Genomic DNA, 10853 nt, shown 5'->3' with positions numbered 1-10853 from the left:
TGCTTCTCCATCACGTAAAAGAGCCAGTATCCTTCGATTCATCGAGGACACATGACGGACATATTATTCCTTCCTTCAAAGACGTCTGCATAGAAAGAGGTTTGTTGCAAACTGACGACCATTGGCAACAGACGATGGAAGATGCTGAGCGGACAAGACTCCCCGAAGCAATGAGAGATTTGTTTGTTTTGCTGACGATTGCTGAGATCAACATTTCTCGACAATCATGGGATCACTTCAAGAATTCAATGTCTGAAGATTACCTTGAAATTGAACGGAGAACGATCGATGATCCAAATATCATGATTGATGAGAGGCATCATGATCAGGCTATGTTGTATATTCAACACAAGCTTGTGAATTACAACAAGACACTGGAATACTTTCATGTGCCACTACCAAGACATGGAAGGATGAACCTTGATGGTGACAATGCAGAATTGCTGCATGGATTGCAGTACAATAGACCTGAACCACAGTGATTTGTTGAAGAGAAGGAGCCTCTGCTGAATGCTGAGCAAAGAGCAGTGTATGACCATGTGTGCAGCTGCTTGGAAAGGAATGATCCTTCAATTTTTTTCATTGATACACCAGCAGGAATGGGCAAGACAATTTTCACCAATTTGATCCTCTCCAACGTTCGAGGTCAAGTTGATATTGCTTTTGCTGTAGCATCCTCTGGTATAGCAACTACATTGATGCCTGGTGGAAGAACTGCACATTCTCGATTCAAGATACCCATCAAAGTGACCGATAATGCAATGTGCAACATTGAGAGGGACTCCAACATGGTTCATTTGATCAGGAGTGTGAAACTGATTGTTTGGAATGAGTGCCCGATGATTAGGAGGGAGAGATTTGAATCGGTGGGCAGAACTCTTCGAGATCTATGCAAAAAGAACGACGAGCCTTTTGGCGGCATTCTTACCAGTGGGTATGGCGATTTTCGACAACTCCTTCCTGTTTGAAAAGGGGAAATGATGCTGATGTTGAAAATGTCTACATCAAGAAACCCTATTAACATTCAAATTGTTATATTTTGTTATTCACATTTTAAACTTTAATAAATCCCTTTTCCACACTCTGTGCCCGTCAGCCGCCCATGCGCAGTAATACCTCCATGTTCGACGTCACAATGGAAACCCGGCGGGCGGGAATGGCGGCGCCGCCAGGGGAGTCCCGAAGAATGGAGGGGATAAGGGGGATGGAGTGGGTGACTGGGGTTGGGAAGGGAAGGGGGGAGTGGTGGGGAAGAAGGGGGGTTGAGGGGATGGAGTGCGGAAGGGGAGGGGAAGATGCTCGACCAATGCAGAAAAAACAGCATTTTAAAGAAAAATCGCGATTTCATTGAGATTTTTTTTTAAGCCATTTATTTTAAAGAAAAAAGCACAATTTTGCATGTCACAATGGCAACCCAATAAGTTGTAGGCCCAACGGGTCCACTTGGTCTATAAGTACATTATCTATAAATATAATCTATTAAATTAGTTAAACTTTTAACTACTAAATGAATTAATCTTATTCTTCCCCTTGAGGTCGGCGGAATCCACGGCCACCTCTTGGCAGTCCTTCTCCAGGTTCCAAGGCGCTCGGTGCTGATTGGCCCACAGTGTAAGACGTGGAACAATGGACTCCAATACGCAGGAAAGTATCTAGAATCTATAGAACATTGGAAATGATCACCAGTAAATCCACAATTTCTAGAGCTACCTCCTTGAGTACCCTGGGATGCATACCATCAGACCCCGGGGGTTTAACAGCCTTCAGTTCCATCAGTCTACCCAACACAATTTCCTGTCCCGCTGAGCTACTCCAGCATTTTGTGTCTAATTTGCGGGGGAAATGCACAATATCCTAAATGCAGGCTATCCGAAGACATATAAAACTACAAAACAACTTCCTGTCGCTTATACTCTGCGCCCCGACTAGGCATGTGCGGATATTAATAAAATAGCACAACAGAGGTTGGTGTCCAATTAAGAATGGGACGAGCTAGACGTCTGCACTGACTAACCCAGCTGCTGAGAACTTTGTGGGTTGGGCTTAATCTATCATGTAATCTTCACAAATGGAAACTTGAGCAAAAATATTTAGCAGAAGGCGGTGCCGGTGGCGCAGCGTTACAGTTGCCGGGTTCGATCCTGACCACGGATGCTATCCGAGCGGAGTTTGTAAATTCTCCCTGCGACCGCCTGGGTTTTGTCTTGGTGCACCGGTTTCCTCGCACGCTGCAAAGACGTACAGTTAATTTGATAATCGGTAAAATTGTAAATTGTACCTAGTGTGGAGGATAGTGCTAGTATATGGGGAACGCTGGTCGGCGCGGAATCGGTGGTCCGAAAGGTCTGTTCTGCGCTTTATCTCTGAAGTCTAAATTCTAAAGAAGGTAAAAGTGAAAAGTGAAAGATTCAATGCCAATGTTTTAATACGAACGGAGGGATTAGGTTCTCACGGGGAAGATTGTGGGCATGTGGGACGAACGGCCAGAGGAATTAATCGAGGTAGGTACAACAACAGCATTTAAATAAATCGAATACGTTGCCAAGATTTCAGCCATTAGAAAAGAGGGATCTGATTGCAGGTTTCATTCATGAGTTCCTATTGGTCGGTTGATGTGACGAGGAGTTGATCATTGGGGGGATACTACTGAAGCGCCCAATAAAGCGTTCGTCCGACGGCCGAGATGCGGACGGTTCCTTGCGCCGTTCGAACAACGGGTCGCCGCGAACCGTCTGTTGCGTCACTCGCGCTGAGAACCAATCGGCGTTCTCTTTGCCTTTGTCTACACGTTCCACGCCAACGGGTGGTTAGCTGGCAGCCAATCACAGCGCGGCCCAGCTGAATGGAACGTTCCCACGGGCGGGGTTTAAAAGGGCGCGTTCGGCCGTTGCGACACATTGTCTGGAGCTGCAAGACCAGAAAGAAGATCATGGTGGGTGCTCCCGTGGCTGGGCGGTGGGGCGTCGTATCAAACAGATGGGGGGGGACCGGGGTTGGTTTCCGCGATGACCACGCAAATCCAAGCGCACACTATGGAGGTAATGTTAGCACTCGGAGCCAAAAGCCGTGTGAATAACACTGTCCTCTCTTCCCCCATTTCCCCACCGCCCCACATCCTCTTTCGCTCTCTCTCCAACGTGAGTGTATCTCCCTCCACATCGGACAGGCCGGAGTTCAGCTCGGCAACGCTTGTTGAGAGTTGTATTGCCTGGAGTATAAGAAGATAACTGCAGATGCTGGTACAAATCGAAGGTATTTATTCACAAAATGCTGGAGTAACTCAGCAGGTCAGGCAGCATCTCGGAAGAGAAGAAATGGGTGACGTTTCGGGTCGAGACCCTTCTTCAGATTGGGTCTGTGAGTCTGAAGAAGGGTCTCGACCCGAAACGTCACCCATTCTTTCTCTCCCGAGATGTTGCCTGACCTGCTGAGTTACTCCAGCATTTTGTGAATAAATACCTTCGTATTGCCTGGAGCACGGGATCCAGCCGGACGGACAGATGCCCAGAGACAAGACCATCGGTGGCGGCGACGACTCCTTCAACACCTTCTTCAGCGACACGGGGGCGGGCTACCATGTCCCGCGGGCTGTGTTCCTAGATCTGGAGCCCACGGTGATCGGTAAGCTGGTAGGGAGATAGTGTTGATATATTATGCCTCAGTCCCACCCCGCTACGTGCGGGGAGGGGCGTTTGCGGCGCCGGTTTGATCTCCGGTCTCTGCTCCCCGCCACCCATAGATGAGGTGCGGACCGGTACATACCGTCAGCTCTTCCACCCCGAGCAGCTCATCACCGGCAAGGAGGACGCGGCCAATAACTACGCCCGGGGCCACTGTTCCATCGGCAAGGAGATCGTGGACCTGGTGCTGGATCGCATCCGGAAACTGGTAGGTTTAGTTTAGTTTAGTTTAAAGATAAAACGCGGAAACAGGCCCTTACAGCGCACCGGGTCCTCGTCGACCAGTGATCCCCGCACAGTAACACTATCCTACACCCACTAGGACATGGTATTTTCATTTACCAAGCCAATTAACCTACATACCTGTGGGAGGAAACCGAAGATGTCGGAGAAAACCAATGCAGGTCACGGAGAGAACGTACAAACTCCATACAGACACCACCCTGATACTTAGGATCGAACCCCGGGTCTAATCCCTTTTGTGGCAGGGAATGCAACAAATTAACAACTCTCTGGTTGAAAAAGTGCCTTCTCACCTCAGTTTTAAATGACCTCCCCTTTATTCTTAGACTGTGTGGTCCCTGGTTCTGGACTCCGCAACATTGGGAACATTTTTCCTGCATCAAGCTTGTCCAGTCCATTTATAATTTTATACGTTACTACAAGAACGTTTCTACATACATCTACAGCTCTGTCTCATCAACGGTTTTTTTGGTCACAGAATCAGAAAACTCAATCAGATTGGTGACACAAGACCAACCACATGCACAGCCTTGTTGACTATCCCTAGTCAGCCTGTGTACATCTACTTGCATTCCTAACCTGTTCCTGAGATACTTTCTCGCATCGTTCCGACTACAGATGTTAAACTAAAACCACAGATGTTAGGTTCCGTCCACAGATGCTAGACACCTCCCCAGAGCGTCAGTTTACCCCTGTAACACTCACACTCACCCACACCTTTGACCTTCTCAATGTTCTCCGCTTTCTCTGCCCGCAGGCCGACCAGTGCACCGGACTCCAGGGGTTCCTCATCTTCCATAGTTTCGGCGGCGGCACCGGCTCGGGCTTCACCTCTCTCCTCATGGAAAGACTCTCCGTGGACTACGGCAAGAAATCCAAGCTGGAGTTTTCCGTCTACCCGGCGCCGCAGATCTCCACCGCCGTGGTCGAGCCCTACAACGCGGTGCTGGTCACCCACTGCACCCTGGAGCACTCCGACTGCTCCTTCATGCTGGACAACGAGGCCATTTACGACATCTGCCGGCGGAACCTGGACATCGAGCGGCCCACCTACACGAACCTCAACCGCCTGCTGGGCCAAGTAGTGTCGTCCATCACTGCCTCGCTGCGCTTCGACGGCGCCCTCAACGTGGACCTGCTCGAGTTCCAGACCAACCTGGTCCCCTACCCGCGCATCCACTTCCCGCTGGTGACCTACGCGCCCCTGATCTCGGCCGAGAAGGCATTCCACGAGCAACTCTCCGTGTCGGAGATCACCAACGCCTGCTTCGAGCCGGACAACCAGATGCTCAAGTGCGACCCCCGGCAGGGCAAGTACATTGCGTGCTGCATGCTGTACCGCGGGGATGTGGTGCCCAAGGACGTCAACGCCTCCATCACCACCATCATGACCAAGCGCTCCATCCAGTTCGTGGACTGGTGCCCGACCGGATTCAAGGTAGGTGAAACGTTTTGTACGAATCCACGCTGCAGAAGCTTCCCGGATCTCTCACTGGGCTGTGAAATCTACCACAGCCAGACCGGCTCGTCCACGATTGCAGAAACCAGGAGATGTTCTTGGCAAACTGAGGGCCTGGGTTCTGAACATCCAGGGCACCATTGAAGGTTCCCATGAGACTCCTTTCCAATGGGTCGCGGCGGCATCTGGACAACCAGCTGTTAAAGGCGCAAATCTTTCCCTCGGTTAAAGGCGCAAATCTTCATTTTTAGTTCACGTCCAGTAACATTCGGCCCATGGAGTTCATGCTGGCCCTCCCAGTAATTCCAATCCCTCCTCTCCCTTCTGTCCTTGTAAAGCTCGTTCAGTCCCTGATTTTCTTTGCATTGTTCCGCCATGCGACCTTTCAATTACCCTGCACCCCCCTCTTTGGGATTGGGGGCGGGGGGAAGGGGAGCTGGCGGAACGTCGTAGGTTGGGAGCGAATCCGGGTCCACAACGCTCTGAAACAGCTGCTTTCGTGGAACTCCAGCCCTAGCGGGAACCATTTGCGATTTCCAGAACTTCATTTGCCATTGGGTGGCTCCGGCTTCTTCCAACCGAAGAACCAAACTGGCTATCCCTCGGCCAAAGGAGCACCGATTTTTCTTTCATCACTCACCCTTTGCAAGCTGCCTATTAATCCATCGCCGGCATGTTTGGGTCGCGTCTGGTGACGTGACCAAGCAATGGAGGTCTGCTTCGATTAGCTGCGCCACTCTGCCGCCACCTGCCGGCGGCAAATGCATCTCATCTTGAATGTGATCCTTTCCATTCGTCTGCAACCGAACTCAACGCTGTTCTTTTCACCCGGCAGGTGCGCATCAACTCCCAGCCCCCGACGGTGGTGCCGGGGGGCGACCATGCCTAGATTCAACTGAGCAACACCACCGCCGTCTCCCTGGCTTGGACCCGCATGAACCTCAAGTTCGACAAGATGTACGCCAAGCAGGCCTTTGTCCACTGGCGCGTGGGGGAGGGGCTGGAGGAAGGGGAGTTCCAGGACGCGCGGGAGGACATGGCGTCGCTGGAGATGGACTACGAGGAAGAGGGCATTGATTCGGCGGATCTGGACAAGAAGGCGGAAGAGGAAGAGTGAATGTCGAGAGAGACTCGTTCATTTGTATTACTACTGTTGTAAATCTGATTTATGAAATTAAATGCAATTAAAATGTTAATTTATTTAAATCTGGAGTATTGTGTGCAGTTTTGGTCCCCTAATAAGAGGAAGGACATCCATGCTATTGAGGCAGTGCAGCGTAGTTTCACAATGTGAATCCCCGGGATGGCGGGACTGTCATATGAGGGAAGATTGGAAAGACTGGGCTCGTATTCACTGGAAATTAGAAGGATGAGAGGGGATCTTATAGAAACTTATAAAATTATAAAAAGGACTTGACGAGCTAGTTGTAGGAAACATGTTCCCAATAATGGGGGAGTCCGGAACCAGGGGCCACAGTCGAAGAATATAGGGGAGGCCATTTAAAATTGAGATGAGAAAAAAAGTTTTCAGCCAGAGAGTTGTGAATTTGTGGAATTCTCTGCTACAGAAGGCAGTCGAGGCCAATTCACTGGATGGATTTAAAAGAGAATTAGACACAGCTCGAGGGGCGAGCGCATCATAGTGCATGGAACTAGTCAATGCCGACAAAGATGTTCCACCTAACCCACTCCCATTTCCCCTACGTCCCTCTAAAGCTTTCTTATCCATGCGTGTGTCCAGATGTCCTTATACTGTTGTTATTGATGCTGCCTCAACTACTACCTCTGGGAGCTCGTTCCATTTGCTCACCGCCCTCTCAGAGGAAAAGATCCCGCGGGTTGCTCTTAAATCTTCCCCCCTCTCAACTTAAACCTTCGTCCTGTCGTTCCAGCTTCCCTTACTATGGGTAAAAGACTGTGCATTAGCCCTATATATCCCCCTCGTGATTTTGTACACCTCTATAAGATCACCCCTCAGCCTCCTGCGCTCCAAGGAACAGAGTCGGCGCCTGCCGAACCTCGCCCTGTAGCTTAGTTTCGTTTAGTTTAGTTTCGAGATACGGCGCAGAAACAAGCCCTTCGGCCCACCGATCAGCGCCGACCAGCGGTGCCCGCACACATTAACAGTATCCTACAACCACTAGGGACATTTTTTATATTTACTAAGCCAATTAACCTACAAACTTGTACGTCTTTGGAGTGTGGGAGGAAACCGAAGATCACGGAGAAAACCCACGCAGATAACAGGGAGAACGTGCAAACTCCGTACAGGCAGCACCCGTAGTCAGGATCGAACCCGGGTCTCCGGCGCTGAATTCGCTCTGAGGCAGCAACTCTACCGCTGCGCCACCGTGACCGACCCTCAGGCCCTAGAGTCCGGGCAACATCCTCTAAACCTAGGATCCTAGGAATAAGTAGGTTAACCTATGCCGAGCGTTTGTCGGTACTGGGCCTGTACTCGCTGGAGTTTCGTAGAATAAAGGGAGACCTCATTGAAGCATACAGAGTAGTGAAAGGCTTGGATAGAGTGGATGTGGAGATGATGTTTTCACTAGTGGGAGAGTATAGGACTAGAGGCCATAGCATCAGAATTAAAGGACGTTCTTTTAGGAAGGAGATGAGGAGAAATTTCTTTAATCAGAGGATGGTGAATCTGTGGAATTCTTTGCCACAGAAGGCCGTGGAGGCCAAGGCAGAGATAGATTCTTGATTAGTGCGGGTGTCAGGGGTTATGGCGACGAGGCAGGAGAATGGGGTTAGGAGGGAGAAACATATCAACTATGATTGAATGGCGGAGTACACTTGATTGGTCGAATGACCTAATTCCACTCCTATTCCTTCTGACCTTATGACCTTCATCCTGGTGTGTCTCGGGATAGGGACTGTTGTTGGGGCAGGGGTTGGTCAGTGGGTGCATAAACCTGGTTCATGAATGTCCTCGGCGTCGTGGGGCGTGGAGTGTCATAATGGCCTCATTATTCGGTTTGTTCTTGTGAGTGCGAGATTCTCATGAACAGAACAGCACAGGAACAGGCCCTTCGGCCCACAATGTCTGTGTCAAACACAATGGCAAATTAAACTAATCTCTGCCTGCGCGTGATCCACATCCTCCCATTCCCTGCATCTATATACTAAAATTCTGGTTTGCTTGTTTGTTTGTTCCTGAACTACAGACAACACGGTACACGATAGTGCAACAATTTCAGGCCCACCTTACACGCCGTCGTCCCTTTGGTGCTAATGGAAGAAGTTTCATTGAAATCGGTGTTATATTTTTTGTTATTCATATTTTCAAGTTTAAATCTATCTCCTAGGGAGGGAGGGGGGAGGGAAAATACGTGCGGTTGAGGAGGGTGGAGTGGGGGGGGGGGTTGGAGTGGGGGGAGGGGAAGGGAGGGAGGGGGAGGGAGGGGCAGGAGGGGGTGGAAGGGGGGGAGTTTAGGGGGAGGGTAGGAGGGGAGGGGAGGGGAGAGTGGTAAGGGGGGGAGGAGAGGGTGCTGCACCAATGCAGGAGAGGTTTGGGCCCGACGGGTCCACATGGTCTAGTCCCCATCTAAAAGCCTCTTAAACACAACATCCTTTCTGCCTCCACTCGGCAATGCGTTCCACGCCCCAACCACCCATACATTTTAAACATTGCCCCTCTCACGTTAACTCTACCCCCTCTAATAATTGACCTGTCTATCCTGGGGGGGGGGGGGGGGGGAGATCCTGACTATCAGCCCGATCCATGCCTCTCAAAATGTCATTTTGATTTGTTGGAACATACAGCATAGAAACAGGCCCTTCTGCCCATCCACTCCACGCCGACCATTAATCATGCGTTCACACGCCAGGTCCACGTTATCCCCACTTTCCCATCGCTCCCGACACACTAGCGACAATTTATGGATGCCAATTAACCTACAGACCGATAGGTTACGAGCAGATATACGAGCAGCATGAGGCCATTCGGACTATCATGTTCGCTCTGCCATTCGTTCATGACTGATTTATCTTTCCCTCTCAACACCATTCTCCTGCCTTCTCCCCGTAAATCTTGACTCCCTTACTAATCAAGAACCTGTCCATCTCCGCCTTAAAAATACCCAATGACTTTGCCCCCACCGCCGTCTGTGACAATTAATTCCACAGATTCACCACTCTCTTCCTCCTAATCTACACTCGAAAGGTACGTCCTTTTATTCTGAGTCTGTGCCCTCTGGTCCTACACTCTCCCATTATTGGAAACATCCTCTCCATTCTATCTAGGCCTTTCACCATTCGGAAAGTTTCAATGAAGTATTCATTGCAATTTAGAAGGATGAGGGGATCTTAAAGAAACATATAACATTCTCCACATCTTGACCCATCTGAGACCACATCTTGACCCAGACTCTGATTTCTCCTGCCCTCCTACTCTACGACCACATCTTGACCCAGACTCACAACTTTAGATAGTTCCTCTGTCCCTCCCGTCCCCTCCTCCTTCCCAGATCTCCCTCTATCTTCCTGTCTCCACCTATATCCTTCCTTTGTCCCGCCCCCCTGACATCAGTCTGAAGAAGGGTCTCGACCCGAAACGCCACCCATTCCTTCTCTCCCGAGATGCTGCCTGACCTGCTGAGTTACTCCAGCATTTTGTGAATAAATACCTTCGATTTGTACCAGCATCTGCAGTTATCTTCTTATATAACATTCTCAAGGGATTGGATAGGCTAAATGCAGGAAAAATGTTTCCCATGTTGATGGAGTTGAAGATTATTAAGGGGTTGGACACGTTAGAGGCAGGAAACATGTTCCCAGTGTTGGGGGAGTCCAGAACAAGGGGTCACAGTTTAAGAATAAGGGGTAGGCCATTTAGCACTGCAATGAGGAGAAACGTTACCAGCCAGAGAGTTGTGAATCTGTGGAATTCTCTGCCACAGAAGGCACTGGAGGCCAATTCACTGGATGTATTCAAAAGAGAGTTTGATATGGCTCTCAGGGCTAACGGAATCAAGGGATTTGGGGAGCAAGCAGGAACGGGGTGCTGATTTAGCATGATCAGCCATGATCATATTGAATGGCGGTGAGGGCCCGAAGGGCCGAATGGCCTATTCCTGCAGCTATTTTCTGCTTCTAGGTTTCTACGTGGGTTTTCTACGCGGATTTGTCCAGAGATGTTCGGTTTCCTCGCACACTCCAAAGACGTAGAGGTTTGTAGGTTAATTGGCTTGGTGTAAACGTAAATGTCCCCAGTGTGTGTAGGATAGCGTTTGTGTGCGGGGATCGCCGGGAGGCGCAAAGACGTGCGAGTTTGCAGGAAAATCGGCTTGATATCAATGTAAATGATCCTTAGTGCGTGTGGGATAGTGTTAGTGTGCGGGGCAGTTTGCTGGTAGGTGCGGACTCGGTGGGCCTGTTTCCTCGCTGCATCTCTAAACTAAACTGGGCTAAAAGTAAAATAGAGCATCAGAATCATTTTCGATGGCCCGCTTTAATAATTATTT

General features: G+C 49.9%; 1 pseudogene; it reads left to right on the top strand.

Moving 5' to 3' along the window:
- Positions 1–3473: 3473 nt before the first annotated feature.
- Positions 3474–6499, top strand: LOC144611042 (tubulin alpha-1C chain-like; annotated as a pseudogene).
- Positions 6500–10853: the final 4354 nt, after the last annotated feature.

The sequence above is a fragment of the Rhinoraja longicauda genome, chromosome 39 (assembly GCF_053455715.1).
Source record: "Rhinoraja longicauda isolate Sanriku21f chromosome 39, sRhiLon1.1, whole genome shotgun sequence".
NCBI classification, from domain to species: Eukaryota; Metazoa; Chordata; class Chondrichthyes; order Rajiformes; family Arhynchobatidae; genus Rhinoraja; species Rhinoraja longicauda.
This window is presented reverse-complemented; position numbering and strand designations above follow the sequence as displayed.